This window comes from Tachypleus tridentatus, chromosome 13 (genome assembly GCF_004210375.1).
Source record: "Tachypleus tridentatus isolate NWPU-2018 chromosome 13, ASM421037v1, whole genome shotgun sequence".
Classification (NCBI taxonomy): Eukaryota; Metazoa; Arthropoda; class Merostomata; order Xiphosura; family Limulidae; genus Tachypleus; species Tachypleus tridentatus.
The window spans coordinates 749,328-776,117 of record NC_134837.1 but is presented as its reverse complement, the minus strand read 5'-3'; the positions used below and the strand labels follow the sequence as shown (position 1 = coordinate 776,117).

General features: G+C 32.0%; 1 pseudogene; it reads right to left on the bottom strand.

The window, feature by feature from the left end:
• Positions 1-15,985: 15,985 nt before the first annotated feature.
• LOC143240017 (sodium/potassium/calcium exchanger Nckx30C pseudogene) lies at positions 15,986-19,262 on the bottom strand (annotated as a pseudogene).
• Positions 19,263-26,790: the final 7,528 nt, after the last annotated feature.

Sequence of the window (26,790 nt, the reverse complement as noted above, 5' to 3'; positions counted from 1 at the left end):
TACTTAGTCATCTATAGTATTATAAACTTACTCATATATGTACATGTAACAACACCATATTTAGTCATCTAGTATTATAAACTTACTCATATATGTACATGTAACAACACCCTTTACAGTCATCTAGTATTATAAACTTACTCATATATGTACATGTAACAACATACTCATTACAGTCATCTAGTATTATAAACTTACTCATATATGTACATGTAACAACACCCTTACAGTCATCTAGTATTCTATAAACTTACTCATATATGTACATGTAACAACACCCTTTACAGTCATCTAGTATTATAAACTTACTCTATATATGTACATGTAACAACACCCTTTTACAGTCATCTAGTATTATAAACTTACCTATATATATGTAATGTAACAACACCCTTTACAGTCATCTAGTATTATAAACTTACTATATATGTACATGTAACAACACCCTTTACAGTCATCTAGTATTATAAACTTACTCATATATGTTATGTAACAACACCCTTACAGTCATCTAGTATTATAAACTTACTCATATATGTACATGCAACAACATACAGTAGTCATCTAGTATCATAAACTTACTCATATATGTACATGTAACAACACCCTTTACAGTCATCTAGTATTATAAACTTACTCATATATGTACATGCAACAACACCTTTACAGTCATCTAGTATTATAAACTTACTCATATATGTACATGTAACAACACCCTTTACAGTCATCTAGTATTATAAACTTACTCATATATGTACATGTAACAACACCCTTTACAGTCATCTAGTATTATAAACTTACTCATATATGTACATGTAACAACACCCTTTACAGTCATCTAGTATTATAAACTTACTCATATATGTACATGTAACAACACCTTTACAGTCATCTAGTATTATAAACTTACTCATATATGTACATGCAACAACACTACAGTAGTCATCTAGTATCATAAACTTACTCATATATGTACATGTAACAACACCCTTTACAGTCATCTAGTATTATAAACTACCTATATATGTACATAACAACATACATTACAGTCATCTAGTATCATATAAACTTACTCATATATGTACATGTAACAACACTCTTTACAGTCATCTAGTATTATAAACTTACTCATATATGTACATGTAACAACACCCTTTACAGTCATCTAGTATTATAAACTTACTCATATATGTACATGTAACAACACCCTTTACAGTCATCTAGTATTATAAACTTACTCATATATGTATAATGTAACAACACCTTTACAGTCATCTAGTATTATAAACTTACTCATATGTACATTACAACAACATACTTTAGTCATCTAGTATCATAAACTTACTCATATATGTATATGTAACAACACCATATACAGTCATCTAGTATCATAAACTTACTCATATATGTACATGTAACAACACCCTTTACAGTCATCTAGTATTATAAACTTACTATATATGTACATGTAACAACACTCTTTACAGTCATCTAGTATTATAAACTTACTCATATATGTACATGTAACAACACCCTTTACAGTCATCTAGTATTATAAACTTACTCATATATGTACATGTAACAACACCCTTTACAGTCATCTAGTATCATAAACTTACTCATATATGTACATGTAACAACACCCTTTACAGTCATCTAGTATTATAAACTTACTCATATATGTACATGTAACAACACCCTTTACAGTCATCTAGTATTATAAACTTACTATATATGTACATGTAACAACACCCTTTACAGTCATCTAGTATTATAAACTTACTCATATATGTACATGTAACAACACCCTTACAGTCATCTAGTATTATAAACTTACTCATATATGTACATGTAACAAGACCCTTTACAGTCATCTAGTATTATAAACTTACTCATATATGTAATGTAACAACACCCTTACAGTCATCTAGTATTATAAACTTACTCATATATGTACATGTAACAACACCCTTTACAGTCATCTAGTATTATAAACTTACTCATATATGTACATGCAACAACATACTACAGTCATCTAGTATCATAAACTTACTCATATATGTACATGTAACAACACCTCTTACAGTCATCTAGTATTATAAACTTACTCATATATGTACATGTAACAACACCCTTTACAGTCATCTAGTATTATAAACTTACTCATATATGTACATGTAACAACACCCTTTACAGTCATCTAGTATTATAAACTTACTCATATATGTAATGTAACAACACCCTTTACAGTCATCTAGTATTATAAACTTACTCATATATGTACATGTAACAACACCTTTACAGTCATCTAGTATTATAAACTTACTCATATATGTAATGTAACAACACTCTTTACAGTCATCTAGTATTATAAACTTACTCATATATGTACATGTAACAACACCCTTTACAGTCATCTAGTATTATAAACTTACTCATATATGTAATGTAACAACACCCTTTACAGTCATCTAGTATCCATAAACTTACTAATTATATGTACATGTAACAACACCCTATACAGTCATCTAGTATTATAAACTTACTCATATATGTAATGTAGACATGGCACCTCTTTATAGTCATCTAGTATTATAAACTTACTCTATATATGTACATGTATTTACATCATCACTAGTATATATCTACTCTATGCATAAACTTACTCATATATGTACATGTAACAACACCCTTTACAGTCATCTAGTATTATAAACTTACTCATATATGTACATGTAATAAACATACATTAGTCATCTAGTATTATAAACTTACTCATATATGTACATGTAACAACACCCTTTACAGTCATCTAGTATTATAAACTTACTCATATATGTACATGTAACAACACCTTTACAGTCATCTAGTATTATAAACTTACTCATATATGTACATGTAACAACACCTGTAATTTACAGTCATCTAGTATTATAAACTTACCTATATATGTAATGTAACAACACCTTTACAGTCATCTAGTATTATAAACTTACTCATATATGTACATGTAACAACACCCTTTAGTCATCTAGTATTATAAACTTACTCATATATGTACATGTAACAACACCCCTTACAGTCATCTAGTATTATAAACTTACTCATATATGTACATGTAACAACACCCTTTACAGTCATCTAGTATTATAAACTTACCTATATATGTACATGTAACAACACCTTACAGTCATCTAGTATCATAAACTTACCATATATGTACATGTAACAACATCCCAGGTCATACTTAGTCATCTAGTATTATAAACTTACCTACAGTTATATGTACATGTAACATGTACCTTAGTCAGTCATCTAGACATTATAAACTTACTCATATAATGTACATGCAACAACATACATTAGTCATCTAGTATATAAACTATACTCATATATGTACATGTAACACACCCTTTACAGTCATCTAGTATTATAAACTTACTCATATATGTACATGTACCCTTACAGTCACTAGTATTTAAACTTACTCATATATGTGAACATGTAACAACACCCTTACAGTCATCTATATGCCTATAAACTTACTCATATATATGCACAACACCCTTTACAGTCATCTAGTATTATAAACTTACTCATATATGTACATGACAACAACATACAGTAGTCATCTAGTATCATAAACTTACCATATATGTACATGTAACAACACCCTTTACAGTCATCTAGTATTATAAACTTACTCATATCATACATGAATAACAACATACACAAGTTACCTAAGTCATCTAGTATATAAACTTACTCATATATGTACATGTAACAACACTCTTTACAGTCATCTAGTATTATAAACTTACTCATATATGTACATGTAACAACACCCTTACAGTCATCTAGTATTATAAACTTACTCATATATGTACATGTAACAACACCTTTACAGTCATCTAGTATTATAAACTTACTCATATATGTACATGTAACAACACCCTTTACAGTCATCTAGTATTATAAACTTACATCATGTACATGTAAACAACATACTTTACAGTCATCTAGTATTATAAACTTACTCATATATGTACATGTAACAACACCCTTTACAGTCATCTAGTATTATAAACTTACTCTATATATGTACATGTAACAACACCCTTTACAGTCATCTAGTATTATAAACTTACTCATATATGTACATGTAACAACATCCTTTTACAGTCATCTAGTATTATAAACTTACTCATATATGTACATGTAACAACACCCTTTATAGTCACCTAGTATCATAAACTTACTCATATATGTACATGTAACAACACCTTTATATAGTCATCTAGTATTATAAACTTACTCATATATGTACATGTAACACACCCTTTACAGTCATCTAGTATTATAAACTTACTCATATATGTACATGTAACAACACCCTATACAGTCATCTAGTATTATAAACTTACTCATATATGTATATGTAACAACACCCTTTAGTCATCTAGTACTTTATAAACATTACATACAGTATATAGTATCATAAACTTACCTATAAATATATGTAATGTAACAACACCCTTTACAGTCATCTAGTATTATAAACTTACTCATATATGTACATGCAACAACATATTACTAGTCATCTAGTATCATAAACTTACTCATATATGTACATGTAACAACACCCTTTACAGTCATCTAGTATTATAAACTTACTCATATATGTACATGTAACAACACCCTTTACAGTCATCTAGTATTATAAACTTACTCATATATGTATATGTAACAACACCCTTTATAAGTCATCTAGTATTATAAACTTACTCATATATGTACATGTAACAACACCCTTTACAGTCATCTAGTATTATAAACTTACTCATATATGTACATGCAAGAACATACAGTAGTCACCTAGTATCATAAACTTACTCATATATGTACATGTAACAACACCCTTTACAGTCATCTAGTATTATAAACTTACTCATATATGTACATGTAACAACATACATTAGTCATCTAGTATCATAAACTTACTCATATATGTACATGTAACAACACTCTTTACAGTCATCTAGTATTATAAACTTACTCATATATGTAATGTAACAACACCCTTTACAGTCATCTAGTATTATAAACTTACTCATATATGTACATGTAACAACACCCTTTACAGTCATCTAGTATTATAAACTTACTCATATATGTACATGTAACAACACCCTTTACAGTCATCTAGTATTATAAACTTACTCATATATGTACATGTAACAACATACTTTAGTCATCTAGTATCATAAACTTACTCATATATGTACATGTAACAACACCATATACAGTCATCTAGTATTATAAACTTACTCATATATGTACATGTAACAACACCCTTTACAGTCATCTAGTATTATAAACTTACTCATATATGTACATGTAACAACACTCTTTACAGTCATCTAGTATTATAAACTTACTCATATATGTACATGTAACAACACCCTTATAGTCATCTAGTATTATAAACTTACTCATATATGTAATGTAACAACACCCTTTACAGTCATCTAGTATTATAAACTTACTCATATATGTACATGTAACAACACCCTTTACAGTCATCTAGTATTATAAACTTACTCATATATGTAATGTAACAACACCCTTTACAGTCATCTAGTATTATAAACTTACTCATATATGTACATGTAACAACACCCTTTACAGTCATCTAGTATTATAAACTTACTCATATATGTTATGTAACAACACCCTTTACAGTCATCTAGTATTATAAACTTACTCATATATGTACATGCAACAACATACAGTAGTCATCTAGTATCATAAACTTACTCATATATGTAATGTAACAACACCCTTTACAGTCATCTAGTATTATAAACTTACTCATATATGTACATGCAACAACATACATTAGTCACCTAGTATTATAAACTTACTCATATATGTACATGTAACAACAACCTTTACCGTCATCTAGTATTATAAACTTACTCATATATGTAATGTAACAACACCTTTACAGTCATCTAGTATTATAAACTTACTCATATATGTACATGTAACAACACCCTTTACAGTCATCTAGTATTATAAACTTACTCATATATGTACATGTAACAACACCCTTTACAGTCATCTAGTATTATAAACTTACTCATATATGTACATGTAACAACACCTTTACAGTCATCTAGTATTATAAACTTACTTATATATGTAATGTAACAACACCCTTTACAGTCATCTAGTATTATAAACTTACTCATATATGTACATGCAACAACATACATTAGTCATCTAGTATTATAAACTTACTCATATATGTACATGTAACACACCCTTTACACTCATCTAGTATTATAAACTTACTCATATATGTACATGTAACAACACCCTTTACAGTCATCTAGTATTATAAACTTACCATATATGTACATGTAACAACACCCTTACAGTCATCTAGTATTATAAACTTACTCATATATGTACATGCAACAACATACAGTAGTCATCTAGTATCATAAACTTACTCATATATGTACATGTAACAACACCCTTTACAGTCATCTAGTATTATAAACTTACTATATATGTACATGCAACAACATACATTAGTCACCTAGTATCATAAACTTACTCATATATATGTACATGTAACAACACCTTTACAGTCATCTAGTATTATAAACTTACTCATATATATGTACATGTAACAACACCCTTTACAGTCATCTAGTATTATAAACTTACTCATATATGTACATGTAACAACATACTTTTAGTCATCTAGTATCATAAACTTACTCATATATGTACATGTAACAACACCATTTACAGTCATCTAGTATTATAAACTTACTCATATATGTACATGTAACAACACCCTTTACAGTCATCTAGTATTATAAACTTACTCATATATGTACATGTAACAACACCCTTTACAGTCATCTAGTATTATAAACTTACTCATATATGTACATGTAACAACACATTTACAGTCATCTAGTATTATAAACTTACTCATATATGTAATGTAACAACACCCTTACAGTCATCTAGTATTATAAACTTACCTATATATGTACATGTAACAACACCCTTTACAGTCATCTAGTATTATAAACTTACTCATATATGTAATGTAACAACACCCTTTACAGTCATCTAGTATTATAAACTTACTCATATATGTACATGTAACAACACCCTATACAGTCATATAGTATTATAAACTTACTCATATATGTTATGTAGCAACACCCTTTACAGTCATCTAGTATTACAAACTTACTCATATATGTACATGTAAGAACATACAGTAGTCATCTAGTATCATAAACTTACCTATATATGTAATGTAACAACACCCTTTACAGTCATCTAGTATTATAAACTTACTCATATATGTACATGTAACAACATACATTAGTCACCTAGTATCATAAACTTACTCATATGTATATGTAACAACACCCTTTACAGTCATCTAGTATTATAAACTTACTCATATATGTACATGTAACAACACCCTTACAGTCATCTAGTATTATAAACTTACTCATATATGTACATGTAACAACACCCTTTACACTCATCTAGTATTATAAACTTACTCATATATGTAATGTAACAACACCCTTTACAGTCATCTAGTATTATAAACTTACTCATATATGTACATGTAACAACACCCTTTACAATCATCTAGTATTATAAACTTACTCATATATGTACATGTAACAACACCCTTTACAGTCATATCTAGTATTATAAACTTACTCATCATATATGTACATGCAACAACATACCTTTTAGTCATCTAGTATTATAAACTTACTCATATATGTACATGCAACAACACCCATATACAGTCATCTAGTATTATAAACTTACTCATATATGTACATGTAACAACACCTTTACAGTCATCTAGTATTATAAACTTACTCATATATGTACATGTAACAACACCCTTTACAGTCATCTAGTATTATAAACTTACTCATATATGTACATGTAACAACACCCTTTACAGTCATCTAGTATTATAAACTTACTCATATATGTAATGTAACAACACCCTTTACAGTCATCTAGTATTATAAACTTACTCATATATGTACATGTAACAACACCTTTACAGTCATCTAGTATTATAAACTTACTCATATATGTAATGTAACAACACCTTTACAGTCATCTAGTATTATAAACTTACTCATATATGTACATGTAACAACACCCTATACAGTCATCTAGTATTATAAACTTACTCATATATGTGTAATGTAACAACACCCTTTACAGTCATCTAGTATTATAAACTTACTCATATATGTACATGTAACAACATACAGTAGTCACCTAGTATCATAAACTTACTCATATATGTAATGTAACAACACCCTTTACAGTCATCTAGTATTATAAACTTACTCATATATGTACATGCAACAACATACATTAGTCACCTAGTATCATAAACTTACTCATATATGTACATGTAACAACACCCTTTACAGTCATCTAGTATTACAAACTTACTCATATATGTAATGTAACAACACCCTTTACAGTCATCTAGTATCATAAACTTACTCATACATGTACATGTAACAACACCGTCTACAGTCATCTAGTATTATAAACTTACTCATATATGTAATGTAACAACACCCTTTACAGTCATCTAGTATTATAAACTTACTCATATATGTACATGCAAGAACATACAGTAGTCACCTAGTATCATAAACTTACTCATATATGTAATGTAACAACACCCTTTACAGTCATCTAGTATTATAAACTTACTCATATATGTACATGCAACAACATACATTAGTCACCTAGTATCATAAACTTACTCATATATGTACATTTAACACACCCTTTACAGTCATCTAGTATTATAAACTTACTCATATATGTACATGTAACACACCCTTTACACTCATCTAGTATTATAAACTTACTCATATATGTACATGTAACAACACCCTTTACAGTCATCTAGTATTATAAACTTACTCATATATGTGTACATGCAACAACATACAGTACAGTCATCTAGTATCATAAACTTACTCATATATGTAATGTAACAACACCCTTTACAGTCATCTAGTATTATAAACGTACTCATATATGTACATGCAACAACATACATTAGTCACCTAGTATCATAAGCTTACTCATATATGTACATGTAACAACACTCTTTACAGTCATCTAGTATTACAAACTTACTCATATATGTAATGTAACAACACCCTTTACAGTCATCTGGTATTATAAACTTACTCATATATGTATGTACATGTAACATCATACTTTAGTCATCTAGTATCATAAACTTACTCATATATGTACATGTAACAACACCATATATAGTCATCTAGTATCATAAACTTACTCATATATGTACATGTAACAACACCCTTTACAGTCATCTAGTATTATAAACTTACTCATATATGTACATGTAACAACACCCTTTACAGTCATCTAGTATTATAAACTTACTCATATATGTACATGTAACAACACCCTTTACAGTCATCTAGTATTATAAACTTACTCATATATGTAATGTAACAACACCCTTTACAGTCATCTAGTATTATAAACTTACTCATACATGTACATGTAACAACACCCTTTACAGTCATCTAGTATTACAAACTTACTCATATATGTAATGTAACATCACCCTTTACAGTCATCTAGTATTATAAACTTACTCATATATGTACATGTAACAACACCCTTTACAGTCATCTAGTATTATAAACTTACTCATATATGTTATGTAACAACACCCTTTACAGTCATCTAGTATTATAAACTTACTCATATACGTACATGCAAGAACATACAGTAGTCACCTAGTATCATAAACTTACTCTATATATGTAATGTAACAACACCCTTTACAGTCATCTAGTATTATAAACTTACTCATATATGTACATGCAACAACCTACATTAGTCACCTAGTATCATAAACTTACTCATATATGTATATGTAACAACACCCTTTACAGTCATCTAGTATTATAAACTTACTCATATATGCGTACATGTAACAACACCCTTACAGTCATCTAGTATTATAAACTTACTCATATATGTACATGTAACAACACCCTTTACAGTCATCTAGTATTATAAACTTACTCATATATGTAATGTAACAACACCCTTTACAGTCATCTAGTATTATAAACTTACTCATATATGTACATGTAACAACACCCTTTACAATCATCTAGTATTATAAACTTACTCATATATGTACATGTAACAACACCCTTTACAGTCATATAGTATTATAAACTTACTCATATATGTACATGCAACAACATACTTTAGTCATCTAGTATCATAAACTTACTCATATATGTACATGTAACAACACCCTTTACAGTCATCTAGTATCATAAACTTACTCATATATGTACATGTAACAACACCCTTTACAGTCATCTAGTATTATAAACTTACTCATACATGTACATGTAACAACACTCTTTACCGTCATCTAGTATTATAAACTTACTCATATATGTACATGTAACAACACCCTTTACAGTCATCTAGTATTACAAACTTACTCATATATGTAATGTAACAACACCCTTTACAGTCATCTAGTATCATAAACTTACTCATACATGTACATGTAACAACACCCTTTACAGTCATCTAGTATTACAAACTTACTCATATATGTAATGTAACAACACCCTTTACAGTCATCTGGTATTATAAACTTACTCATATATGTACATGTAACAACACCCTATACAGTCATCTAGTATTATAAACTTACTCATATATGTTATGTAACAACACCCTTTACAGTCATCTAGTATCATAAACTTACTCATATACGTACATGCAAGAACATACAGTAGTCACCTAGTATCATAAACTTACTCATATATGTAATGTAGCAACACCCTTTACAGTCATCTAGTATTATAAACTTACTCATATATGTACATGTAACAACATACATTAGTCACCTAGTATCATAAACTTACTCATATATGTATATGTAACAACACCCTTTACAGTCATCTAGTATTATAAACTTACCTCATATATGTACATGTAACAACACCCTTTACAGTCATCTAGTATCATAAACTTACTCATATATGTACATGTAACAACACCTTATACAGTCATCTAGTATCATAAACTTACTCATATATGTAATGTAACAACACCCTTACAGTCATCTAGTATTATAAACTTACTCATATATGTACATGCAAGAACATACAGTAGTCACCTAGTATCATAAACTTACTCATATATGTAATGTAACAACACCCTTTACAGTCATCTAGTATTATAAACGTACTCATATATGTACATGCAACAACATACATTAGTCACCTAGTATCATAAACTTACTCATATATGTACATGTAACAACACTCTTTACAGTCATCTAGTATTACAAACTTACTCATATATGTAATGTAACAACACCCTTTACAGTCATCTGGTATTATAAACTTACTCATATATGTACATGTAACAACACCCTTTACAATCATCTAGTATTATAAACTTACTCATATATGTACATGTAACAACACCCTTTACAGTCATATATTATTATAAATTTACTCATATACGTACATGCAACAACACCCTTTACAGTCATCTAGTATCATAAACTTACTCATATATGTACATGTAACAACACTCTATACAGTCATCTGGTATTAAAGACGTAATGTGGTTTTAAATGTTAGGATTTCTGTATTATTCAGTGATTTAACTGGGGTAGAAACCTCTGTAAGAAATGAAAGTATTGTTTAAAATTTTTTTTTTTCTTCTAAACACCGGTTTTATAAACCAAAGAAAACGTGACAGTCAGAAAAACTTCACTATATAACGTGTAACATCCAAAGATCTCAGTGATTTCCTGGAGTGCGTTACGCCATTGAGCCTTTGCAACTACTACGTATGTGTGTGGTTATTTGGTAAAGAAAGTTCAGTACGTTTCGTAGAGTCTCCTATCAAAATACATTCTTACAGGCAGGTATTATTTATACTGTACTACGCAAGCGTTAATCTATGATATACACATGTCGAAATTATTAAATTGGTCTAAATACAGCTTACGTTCTGGTTTGTAACATAAAAAGCGTGGAATTCAAGGTATATGTATTTATTGACCTGTCAGTTACACAAGAGGTAGGCTTATTGTTACGTATGACCTGTCAGTTACACAAGAGGTAGGCTTATTGTTACGTATGAACAAAGCAAATAAATTTGTTCCGTGATGTAAATCGTTTGTCACGATGTATTAGGGGATTTTTAACTGAACTGTGTTTCACGATGAGAAGAAAAACGATTTTAACAAAGCATAGAGTTTCTGATTCAGGAAGTTGTAAAATCAGCACAACTTATAACTAGTTAAGAAAACCAATATTGTATTGAAATATTTCGTCAACTTTGTTATTGTAATGTTATTACTAGAGAAAGAATCAATACAACATTTGAAGAAGAAATGTTTCACGAGAGAGATATAAAGATAACAACCTGTGAACATTAACAGCCATCAAAGATCGACTTATTACTATGTTCTGAAATATTACTATTAACACATTACTGGCATACTTGCTGGGTGTATTATATGAAAGGTATCATACGAGTTTATTTAGTTTTCAGCCACCAAGGTTGGAATTCTAATCATATTTCACGATTGTTATTTATTTTTGTGGAATATTTTGAGAAACTGAAACTCTTGGCACAATGTTTGTTGCTGTCAGATTAGATAAAAAATGAAAGTATGTTTTATACATTTAATTTAAACTTTGGTCAAGACTTCAGATTATAAGTATGTATGGATAATTAATATATTGAGGTACCTCCAAAACTGTGTGGAACAAATACTAGCTGGAGTTATTGTGTTGAGATTTCTTTACTTACCTATCAAAAAAGATCTAATATTTCATTCGTTAAGAGATTATCAGTGTTATAAGAACATAAAGAGGTATACTTACAGTAGAAAGCAGTGCTCTTAGGGCCAAACAGTAAAATACACCAACTTCAAGCAGCAACAAGCGTTACGTAGGTTGAAATTGGTAACAATATTAAACACTGATTGATCTTGAAAACTGTACCAGTACAAAGAACTGTATACATAAGTAGTAGCGATAAAACACAAAACTGGCAGTCTGCATTGACGCAAACATTACACTTAAAGAGAGTACCAGTTCAAAAGTCCATCTTTAAGTTTTTGTATACAAGATAAAGAACTCAGTGAAAGTCTACCTGAATCAATTTGCAATAGTGACGTTAAAAAACAATTTTACTGACTGAAAATATTTAATATTTTGTGTGTGAACTGTATGATACAGGATGGTATCAGCTGTTTCCTACCACTTAGCTGAGACGTGAATTATTTTGAAATTATTATTTTTCTTAGTTTCCAGTTCGGAAGCAGAAAGTCAATAAAATAGATTCTTCAACTCTTCTTGATTTGAGGCATACAACGTAAGTTCACTAATGGGCAACTAACCGTGTTTCTTGCAGGAAAGGTACAACATAAATTAGGGTAATAAAAGTTGTCTTCTCTCTCTCCAAAGCGTATAATGGTCACACGCTGTCACGTCTTATCACTTGATAGTGGAAAAGAATCTCGTGCTCGAGATGAATTTGTGAACAAACTTGGCTTTTGTCAATTTTATTGTTTCATATATTTGTAACCTGATTAACTTTAGACCTTTGTTCAGCAAAATCTGAAAGCGTAGAGTTTCGTAGAATGTTGTGCAAAGCTACAAGGGCTATCTGCGCTAGCCGTTCCTAATTTAGCAGTGTAAGACTAGAAGGAAGACAGCTAGTCATCAACCACCCACTGCCAACTTTTGGGCTGCTCTTTCACAAACGAATAGTGAAATTGACCGTAACATTACAGCGCCCCCACGGTTGAATGGGTGAACATGTTTGGTGTGACCAGGATTCGAACCCGCGTCTCTCAGATTTAGAGTTTAGCACCCTAACCTCTTGGCAATGCCGGGCCGTAACTTTTAAGTGAATTTGTATCTAGTTATTTAGTTTGCCTTAAGAGTTTATTTCTGCCGGATGCAAATTTTATTTTACCTATTTTAGCTTTAATTTGTGAATTTTGTTACTTAACAGCAACCTTGAGAATTTCGTTTTTAACCTTAGGGACTATTATTTTAACCTACTGATACGAGCTTTAAATACAAGTAATATTTATTATTTCATTATGCACGGAAAGTTGTCCGTTGTGTTGTTATGGGTTATTTTACTAAATATGCTGGCGTTTATGGAGATATATATACACACACACACATACCTATCTTTACTGACGACATTTTGTCGCCTTCACTGTTTCACTATAGTGGTCACTTCCCAGACATCACTTTTACGTGACGTCATCACATTTATGGTGAATAACTAAATTACAACCGGCGTTTATTTACTTACTTGGCAGTTATTCACAGCATCTTCCTTAAAATTTCGGCCTGGCATGGCCAAGCGCGTAAGGCGTGCGACTCCTAATCCGAGGGTCGCGGGTTCGCGCCCGCGTCGCGCCAAACATGCTCGCCCTCCCAGCCGTGGGGGTGTATAATGTGACGGTCAATCCCACTATTCGTTGGCAAAAGAGTAGCCCAAGAGTTGGCGGTGGGTGGTGATGACTAGTTGCCTTCCCTCTAGTCTTACACTGCTAAATTAGGGACGGCTAGCATAGATAGCCCTCGAGTATCTTTGTGCGAAATTCCAAAACAAAACAATTCTTAAAATTTCTTAACATTTAAAGTCACGTTTTTGGTATATAATATTGTATAGGAATGGGGGTGTGAAACGTTTACAATTACTTATTTTAAGTCCAAAACGTGACATGACTGGAGTGGTAAAATGTATTTATCATTGGATTTGTGATCAGAATTTGTGTTAAAGTTTTCAGGAGGTTTAGCTTGTTTATGCGATTAACATAAAGATGAACGGTGAAAGTTTTGAGTAAATAACATTGTTAACTTCGAGGTATGTTTAATATGCCTCTGATAATGGTTGAAACTCGTGTTCAAAACAGGTAATTAACAAGATACTGAAAAGCATTTGGTCCAGCAACGAGTGAAAATGGATAAGTACCGTGACAGTAAAAGTTCTACTTTGTACAGTATTCTCAAATATTGAATAATAAAACCTTCTCGATAAGATCAGAGACCTCTGCCGTTGTATTTTGGCGAGCAGTTTAAAAGAACTAGGGTTAAGTTCGTAGAAAAAGCTGTAACAATGATATTTTGGAATAATTAATACAACGAAGTTAGTAGGAAGGTCATTTATTTTAGTTTCGAAATAATAATTTTAAAGTTTCTATTTAATTTTGATTCTTGAAGAGATACAAGGAGAGAGAGAGATACTTACTGCTGTTTTCGTGATGGCGTTTTAGTTTGTAAATATAAACCTTTATTATTTTTTGATATCTTCAAAAGCATAATCCCAGTATTAATTGTTTTTCATCGAGACTGGATTGCTATAACCCACTAGTTAACCCCAACCATCCTTTTTTTTCATCGAGACTGGATTGCTATAACCCACTAATTAACCCCCAACGATCCTTTTTCATCAAGACTGGATTGATATAACCCACTAGTTAACCCTAACGACCCTTTTTTCATCGAGACTGGATTGCTATAACCCACTAGTTAACCCCAACAATCCTTTTTTTCATCGAGACTGGATTGCTATAATCCACTAGTTAACCCCAACGATTCTTTTTCATCGAGACTGGATTGCTATAATCCACTAGTTAATTCCAACGATCCTTTTTTTCATCGAGACTTGATTGCTATAATCCACTAGTTAACCCCAACGATCCTTTTTTTCATCGAGACTGGATTGCTATAACCCACTCTAACGTTAGTGCCCTACTAATTTGTTGTTTATATCCATATTAAAAAGTTATTCAAAAATTAATATCATAGAACAGGCAACTTTAGAGGCAGGCAAAAGCTACGTTACTTACGCTTGGCATCAGATGATCTTTACTGTCCACTCTTGTAACTTTGTTCCTGTTGAGGATTTTCTTCACGAGCTTTTCTAGTGGTTCGTTGAATTTCATGAACGTAACATAGCAGGCATAGCAGAATAGGAGAATCAACGATTCATACCAGTATATAACATTGTCTCGAAAACACATGATGAGAATAATCAGAATTATGGAGTAAAAACTAACATCACGAAAAAGCGGCCACCAGGTGAGTTGTAGAACAGACTTGCTAAAGATGGCGCACATTGAGATGACGAAAAGAATATTAAACACTGCAGAACCAACAATTGTTCCAATTCCAACATCATCGAAAGAGATGAAAACACCAATGATACTGGTGAAGAGCTCTGGAGCACTGCCCCCTGCGGCCATAAAGGTTGCCCCCGCAACATCTTCCGAGATCTCGAGCTTTTCAGTAATTACATCCAGGGAGGGTATGAAGAACTCGTCACAAACAATAGCCAGGGCAGCAAACATGTAAACTAGTCCAAGCACGTGTAAAATTACAGCTCCGTGTTTTCTTTGAGTTTCTGTAAATAAGTCTGGTGGAAACTGAGGTGGAGGCTTGGTGATGTTTGGGTCGCCTTTTTCTGCGCTCAACAAGTTCCGGAAATGACGAGTAGGTCTGTAACTCGTTTCTAGATCTAAAATAATTAACTCTGGTTTGGCGTCGCTGGGACTACATTCATTCCACGATGGGCGAGTGTTTGACAACAAACCTACTAAGAAAAGTCCTACCGCGAACACTGCGATTGGGTTCCTCCATCGCTTTCTGATAGTCAAAAACCTTTCTGATAGTCATGTTAAAAAACCTTTCTGATAGTCATGTTAAAACCTTTCTTATAGCCATGTCGTTTATTGAACACAGAAAAGGAAGCACTTGTACATTAGCCTTGAGAAGACTTGAGATCCTTAACAGGATAAAAGTTAGATAGTGAATGCCCTGACGAGATGATAACAGATTACCGTCTTCGGCATTAACAACATGACGAGACTGGGTCGTTTGTTCTGGCCAAATTGAAATCACAACAACCTCATTTAGAGTTGTTGTTTTGTTCTTTTTCTTTAGAGATGTCGGCTCTTCCTTTCAACCTAATGTGCAGAACCAAAAAATTATTTTAACATTTTCACTCAACGTTTGGATACTGGATTGAAAGTGACGACACCTGGTTAAAGTTTTCAAAACATTCAAGTTAAGCTATGCCAACTATTCAGAAAAAAAAATCACTTGAAAATATATTTACATCACTGAATAAATATTTTAGCCTCAAAAGTCTAATATTTATGAACTGAGTAAAAAAATGAAAACTTACAAAATTTAAATGTCATAAAAACTTACTATTTTGAATATTGTGTAAAAATGTTTTGAGATTTAGTTAACCCTAAATTACAGAATCCTTTATTATAATACAATAAAAATTCCGCAGTTTGTCGTGATGCACCAAACTGTATGTTTTAAAAACGTTTCACTGTATGTTTCTATATACAGTTTGTACTGTATGTTTTTTATATACACCTTTTTACATACTGTTTCAGTACATAACTCACAAAACTAAACACCGATTTGATGTATGTTTATCATCTCTGTTCATTAGTCACTTAATTTAAGAACTTTTTAATCCCTTTATCTTTATGATAGAGGTCGGGCATGGCCAGGTGGGTTAAAGCGTTCGAATTGTAATATGAGGGTCCCAGGTTCGAATCTCCGTCGTACCAAACATGCTCGCCCTTTCAGCCGTGGGGGCGTTATAATGTAACGATCAATCCCATTATTCGTTTGTTTAAAGAGTGGCCCAAGAGTTAGCGGTGGGTGGTGATGACTAGCTGCCTTCCCTCTAGTCTTGCACTGCTAAATTGGGAACGGCTAGCGCAGATAGCCCTTGAGTAGCTTTGCGTGAAATCCAAAACAAACAAACTTTACGTTAGTTTTGTGAACTATGTTTTAAAGTTTGAGCTGAAATAGTATTTGGAGAACTCACATGTAAAACAAACAAGATAAAAGTTTGAATTGAAATATTTAAAGTTCAATACTCTTCATATAAAACAACTATCGAACCCTTACTGACTTAAACGCTAAAATCTGGGGTTCGATTTCTCGTAGTGGGCACAGCGCAGATATCCCTTCGTGTAGTTTTGCACTAAAACACGAACAACAAGAACGAGTTACCTCAGTATCTAACAAGAACGCCATCTTGTAACGCATTTATATGAGGGGTTCCTCCAAAAATGAAATGAAAGCTACCATATTGAAGGTCCGACATACATAACTAGTGTCGTAAGATCTAAATTTGTTTTTTGAGCTCGCGTGGTTTTAATTAAGGTATAATTAAAAACATATAAGTCGTACATACGTTAAGGGCAGTCTTCAAGCTGCAGACTTAATGTTTACGGTACTAAAAAACGAACTTCATTATTCCTTTGATCAAACAAATATTTCATACACTTCATAAACAGTTTAATTGAAAGCTCTGAGATAATTTTTTAAATTATATTCTACAGCGTATCTACATATCAAAAGTATATACGAGTTTATTTTAAATACAGTTGTGTGCATCATGTAGACAGTATCCCTACAGCGTAGTTTCCATTATAGAAAGCTTTCCATCAAACTATATAGTGTATGTTTATTTGTTTGTAAATTAAACACAAATTACACAATAGGCTATCTGTGATCTGTTCATCGCGGGTATCGAAACCCGGTTCTTAGCATTATGAGTCCGCTGGAGGGGACATCTAGTGTATGTAAACAACGATTTCTTAGCAAACATCTCGACAGTCCGAACACACAGAAATCCAGACTAACTACGTCCGGCGGTTTACCAATATGATTTTGTATGGAATGTTCTGAATACCGTTTTATTTTCTAGCTACTTGAGGTAGGTAGCGGTTGAATGAATTTCTTGTGAAATCAAATCATATGCACGTGACTTGTGTCGTTTCTACAGATGAAGAACCTTCTTGATTTATTTGTATACCGTTCCTTAGGAAACGTGGACGTGTGACTAACGTTTGTGCGTGGATAATCACCATAATTTACGTACCGTTTCTGGGGTACAACACGTTGCAGAACCTTCTTGATTTATTTGTATACCGTTCCTTAGGAAACGAGGACGTGCGACTAACGTTTGTGCGTGGATAATCATCATAATTTACGTACCGTTTCTGGGGTACGACACGTTGCAGGTCTCTTTCTGAGTGGTCCTGGCTTCCCAAGTTGATTCATAGTTCTATTTTTTTTCAATATCATTAACTCATTTTTTGTATGAAAGTCTGCACATACCTGGAAGCCTTTATGCTCAGAATTTTAATGATGTTGATAAACGAGAAAAGTGCAGGAGGTAAGAGAGTTTCATCGGAGCTGGGCGTGGTCCCAGTTAATTAGCGTGACAAACTGGGAGTCTATAACTCGCATCTCTTTGACACAAATTTGCGCTTCACTTTTTGGGGCTGTGAGTACGTTATAAGAGTGAGAGTCAAATCTAACTGATGCGATTAAAGTAACCCAACAGTTGGCGATGGGTGCTGATGAGTAGCTACCTCCACTCTAGTCGATCGGTTTGCACTTAGCGAAATTACGTTTATAGCTCTTCTTTACATTGCACGAATATCCGAAACAAAGAAATAGTTTCTTGAATGACGATTGATAGTCATTGTGAAGTTATGAAAACCTTCAGCCAACACAGATGAAAACGTCTGTGTTTTGTGAGTTGTAGTTAACTGGATTATGGCTGACGAGGTTATTACAGAGTTAGATGGATTCTGTTATAAGGAAAAATAGTGATTCGGCTAAAGAGCTTTATGTGATTTATTGCAATTTCTTGGGAAGAGAACATTTGTAAACTTACCTTAGTTTCTTATCGTTAAGTTTTAGCTATCTGTTTTATAACCTGGATGTTTTATACATTATGGTTTGAGTCCGATGAAGTAATTTTAGGCAAGCATACAGATATTTACTCTCCAGAAGCATAAAAGCAGATAACAAACAACACGTCCCTTTAGAGACTCGAAAAATACGTGTAATATATAAAACAACAAAACCTTTTCTTCAATGACCAAAACGAAATGCAAGCAGACAATCGGTTCGTTTGGAAATGATTAGTCGTCATCAATACGCCTTGTGGCAGTCACTTTCTTATGATGTTAATTTAACTTCTGTTTTGTTTTACGCAAGTGTTAGTGCGATCTAAAAAGTAGTACGTGACTATATCACCGTTCTTCGTGGATTCATAATTCCTCTGAAAACATTCCTCGTACTTATTAATACGTAAACATGTTTACCAAGAACATTTTGGTTTCCTGTACATTCAATCAAATGTAAATTATTGGCTACACTGGAGAAAATATCGAAGTAAAATTGTTCACTGGTTATTTACATCTCCTGTTATTACTAATAATACTTGACTTGAATGTAGTGTCTTTACTTCACCGTGATTGTCCTTCTGTTATAGTATAATATGAAGGTTTATGTTCTGGACATATATAACTCCTACAATAACATTAACATTATTAATCTTCATAGAAAAAAATACACATTATTTACTTTTTCTCCAACTATCCCTTACTATGATTTGTAATATAAACACTTTTGTTTGAATCTTCTACGGCTCACATCCTTTGCGTAAACAGAAAAAAAGTTTTCAAATGTAAACAATAAAAAACAAAAACTCTATCAGTCTCCGTTGATATTCGCTTGTTTTGTTTGTTTTTTGTTATTAGCACAAAACTACACAATGGGCTATTGTGCTCTACCCGAAACTGGTATGAAAACTAAGTTTCTAACTCTATGATCCTACAAACTTACCAGTAAGCCACTAGAGGGCTTGGTATTCACTGCTGAAGTGTGTTAGATTATACTTCATAGTTATTTGAGTTTTCACTGTACTTAAAGCTTTACATAACTTTTTGAACCTATCTTTGTCAGCCTGTAATACTTGTCTGTAATACTAGCTGTAATTACCTTATCAATACAACCATATCTCGTTCTAGAGATTTGATTGAAGGATTTCACTCTGTTATATGTGTGACTTTGAATGTGTTGTTGTCCGAATGGAACAATTTTGGTTTCAATGTTTATAACATTATGACTGAAACGATAATTCCGTTTTAAAGTGCTTATTTCTCGCTATGAAGACGACAAAAAATACCTTTCGTGACCTTAATCTCTTATTAAAAGTTTCAAGTACTGGTTAGCACATTAAACCCCTAATAGAGCAAAAAATATCGTTTTAACAATTGTTCATTAGGTTAATAAAGACAGGTACTCTAACATGGCTACTTTAAGATTTTCTGACGATCAGAGTCAATATTAACATTTGACTTTCCAATAATTTATCTTCTAGGTATTAGATACTAACAGTTGACTTACCAATACTTTATCTTCTAGGTATTAGATACTAACAGTTGACTTACCAATACTTTATCTTCTAGGTATTAGATACTAACATTTGACTTTCCAATATTTATCTTCTAGGTATTAGATACTAACAGTTGACTTATTTCAATACTTTATCTTCTAGGTATTAGATACTAACAGTTGACTTACCAATACTATCTATCTCTAGGTATTAGATACCCTTTTCAACATCTTTGATCCTTACTTCAATACTCTATCTCTAGGTATTAGATACCAACAGCTTGACTTTACCAATACTTTATCTTCTAGGTATTAGATACTGCAACAGTTGACTTACCAATACTCTTATCTTCTAGGTATTAGATACTCAACAGTTGACTTACCAATACTCTTATCTCTCTAGGTATTAGATACCAACATTTGACTTACCAATACTTCTATCTTCTAGGTATTAGATACTCAACAGTTGACTTACCAATACTTCTTCATCTCCAGGTATTAGATACCAACAGTTGACTTACCAATACTTCATCTTCTAGGTATTAGATACCAACATTTGACTTACCAATATTTATCTTCTAGGTATTAGATACCAACAGTTGACTTACCAATACCTTATCTTCTAGGTATTAGATACCAACATTTGACTTACCAATACTCTATCTTCTAGGTATTAGATACCAACAGTTGACTTACCAATACTCTCATCTTCTAGGTATTAGATACTCAACATTTGACTTACCAATACTCTATCTTCTAGGTATTAGATACTAACAGTTGACTTACCAATACTCTTTATCTCTAGGTATTAGATACCAACATTTGACTTACCAATACTCTATCTTCTAGGTATTAGATACTAACATTTGACTTTACCAATACTTATCTTCTAGGTATTAGATACCAACAGTTGACTTACCAATACTCTATCTTCTAGGTATTAGATACTAACAGTTGACTTACAAATACATCTTCTAGGTATTAGATACTAACAATGACTTACCAATACTCTTCATCTTCTAGGTATTAGATACCAACATTTGACTTACCAATACTCTGACTCTAGGTATTTAGATACTAACAGTTGACTTACCAATACTTTATCTTCTAGGTATTAGATACTAACAGTTGACTTACCAATACTCTTATCTTCTAGGTATTAGATACTAACAGTTGACTTACCAATACTTTATCTTCTAGGTATTAGATACTAACAGTTGACTTACCAATACTTTTCTTATCTTCTAGGTATTAGATACCAACATTTGACTTACCAATACTTCCTATCTTCTAGGTATTAGATACTCAACATTTGACTTACCAATACTTCATCTTCTAGGTATTAGATACCAACATTTGACTTACCAATACTTTATCTTCTAGGTATTAGATACTCAACAGTTGACTTACCAATACTCTATCTTCTAGGTATTAGATACTAACTTGACTTCACCAATACTTTATCTCTAGGTATTAGATACTAACATTTGACTTACCAATACTTGATCTTCTAGGTATTAGATACATTTGACTTACCAATACTCTATCTCTAGGTATTAGATACTTAACATTTGACTTACCAATACTATATCTTCTAGGTATTAGATACAACATTTGACTTACCAATACTTTATCTTCTAGGTATTAGATACCAACAGTTGACTTACCAATACTTTATCTTCTAGGTATTAGATACTAACATTTGACTTACCAATACTTTATCTTCTAGGTATTAGATACTAACAACAGCTTGCTTCTACCAATACTTTATCTTCTAGGTATTAGATACTAACAGTTGACTTACCAAATACTTTATCTTCTAGGTATCAGATACTAACAGTTGACTTACCAATACTTTATCTTCTAGGTATTAGATACTAACATTTGACTTACCAATACTTTATCTTCTAGGTATTAGGATGATACTAACATTTGACTTACCAATACTTTATCTTCTGGTATTGTAGACACTCATCACCTATACTCTAACACTCCCCCATCTTCTAGGTAGTCTTCAGATAACCTTGTAACATCTGACTTACCTCAATACCTCAAGGTCTCTCTCTAGGTATTAGATACCAACAGTTGACTTACCAATACTTTATCTTCTATAGGTATATTGTGATACCAACAGTTCGACCTTTCACCAATATTTCCATCTCTCTAGGTATTAGATACCAACAGTTGACTTACCAATACTCTATCTTCTAGGTATTAGATACCAACAGTTGACTTGCACCAATACTCTTTATCTTCTAGGTATTGTGATACTCAAGTATTTGACTTACCAATACTTTATATCTCTCCCAGGCATTTTGATATTTCTAAGATTTTGACCCTACCTCAACCATCTTTCTACATGTTTGAGTGTACTGTATTGGTTGACTTACCAATACTTTTTATCTCTAGGTAGCTAGATACTCAACAGCGCTGACTTCTTGACCTGCAGCCCATACTCTTATCATTCTAGGGTGCATTGGGATACCTACAACATTTATCTCTATACTCAATACTTTATCTTCTGTAGGGTATTAGATACTCATATTGAGTTGACTTTACTTACCAATACTCTATCTTCTAGGTATTAGATACTAACAGTTGACTTACTCAATACTTTATCTTCTGTGGGTATTAGATACTCAACAAAGTTGACTCTTGCACCAATACTCTTATCTCTTGAGGTATTAGATACTCAACATCTTTTGACTCTGACTTCAATACCTTTATGTCTTCTGTAGGTATTGGGATACCAATAGCTTATTCTAGATACCAATACTCTTTATCTTCTAGGTATTAGGATACTACCAGCTGACTTACTCAATAATACCTATCTACTAGGTATTAGATACCAACTTTTGACTTACCAATAACTTTATCTTCTAGGTAGATACTGTAGATACTAACAGCGTGACATTTAACAATACTCTATCTCTCTAGGTATTATGGATAATTCAACATCTTTTGACTTGGTCACCAATACTTCATCTCTGAGGTATTAGATGACATTGAATAGTTAGGACTTCGACCAACACTTACCATCTATCTTCTAGGTGCATTAGATACTAACAGTTGACTTTACCACTACTGTATCTCAGGGCATTAGGATAATTAACATTTGACCCCTACCAATACCTCTATCTTCTAGGTATTAGATACCAACAGCTTGACTTCTTACCAATACTTTATCTTCTAGGTATTAGATACTCAACATTTGACTCTACCAATACTTCATCTTCTAGGTATTAGATACTCAAAGCCGACTTCCACTAACAATTTCATTCCAGGTATGTAGATACTAACATTTGACTTACCAATACTCTATCATCTCTAGGTATTAGAGATACTAACATTTGACTTCTACCAATACTTTGTATCTTCTAGGTATTAGATACCAACATTGGACTTACCAATACCTATATCTTCTAGGCATTAGATACTAACATTTGACCAATAAATACTTTAAATATTCTTGTTTATCAGATACTCTTTAACAGATTAATCATATCAATACTCCCTATCTTCTAGGTAATAGATACCAACATCTGACTTACCACATTTTACATTGCTTTCAGGTAATAGACACTGGGAATAGTTGACTCACCAATACTTTATCTTCTAAAATAGGATACCAACAGTTGACTACCAAATACTCCATCTTCTGGGTATTAGATAACTAACATTGACTTACCAATACTTTATCTTCTAGGTATTAGATACCTGTAACAGTTTGACTTACCAATACTCTATCTTCTAGGTATTAGATACTAACAGTTGACTTACCAATACTTTATCTTCTAGGTATTAGATACTAACATTTGACCTTACCAATATACTTTATCTTCTAGGTATTGGAATACTAACATTTGACTTACCAATACTTTATCTTCTGGTGGAATGCAACATTTGACTTTACAATACTTTATAATTTCTAGGTATTAGATACTAACATTTGATGACTTACCAACTACTTTATCTTCTAGGTATTAGATACTAACAGTTGACTTACCAATACTTTATCTCTTAGCAACTAGAAGGTCATGAATTTTGATACTCTACTCACACATCTATCTTCTAGGTATTAGATACTAACAGTTGGATTCTGCCAATACTTTATCTTCTAGGCATTAGATACACTCAACAATAATTACTTTACTAACACCGGTATCTTCTCTGTATTAGATACCAACACATGGCTTACCAATACTTTATGTTCTAGGTATTACATACCAACATTTGACTTACCAACACTTTATCTTCCAGGTACATAGATACCAAGAAGTTGACTAATCAATACTTTATCTCTGTGTGTGCTTAGAATATCAACATTTGGACTTTACCAATACTTTATCTTCTAGGTATTACATACCAACAGTTGCTACTACCAATACTTTATCTTCTAGGTATTAGATACTCAACATTTGACTTACCAATACTTTATCTTCTAGGTATTACATACTAACATTTGACTTTACCTATACTTTATCTTCTGAGTATTGGACAATGTATATTTAAATTCTTCCTAAGAGTAAGTTACTATTTAAATTTTATTTAAAGAATTTCGTGACAAGTGTGCGGTTGAAAACGACACCGTAAACTTGTTGTAAGTGTGCTTATTTGCATCTAGGACCACGATTGATTCTTTATCACTACTCGAGTAAATGGTATCGTGACTGGAACCTCAAATCGATCCCGTTTCCACTTTCTTTCTTAGTGATATTTAGTGTTTTAGCTTCATTTCTTACGTACTAACAACCAAAACGCTACCATTCATGGAGTTTCTTCCGTAAGCTTTAAACATTGTTTACGAACACACACACATGTATGTAAGGTACAGCTGATTTACAAACAACAATATTTAACTAGAAACGTTCACAAATCTTGTACATGTTTGTTAAATTCAAAATGTTGGCCATTATTTTATCGTAGAAAACCCGATTAACGAGATATGTGAAATGTAATTTTAAATATTTCCACACAGATTTCAATATTCACACAGATCTTACACGTAAACGATTCATTGACTAAATCTAATTTTCCACAAATTGTGAGTGATTTATTTAACTACACGATCAATATAATTAGTGTTATCATAATATTAGCGATGTGCAGTTCTGCTGGTTGCATGCCATGATTCAACGAATGGAGTGTTCTTAATTAAATACCTAAAGATAAATGTACAGTGTACTAGTGGGAAGTGAACTGTAGAATGGAAGTCACGTGGACTTGACTGCTAATAGGATAATTTATTCTCACTTTGTCAACCTATTTTTTGTTCCAAATATGATATTATTACATTTTTTCTTTGAAGGTTAACTGTGCTTTTCTAAACCGTAGGGTAACTCGCTCTGCCATCACAAAGTATCAGATAACTAGCAATACGTAACTGGAATATAAATAT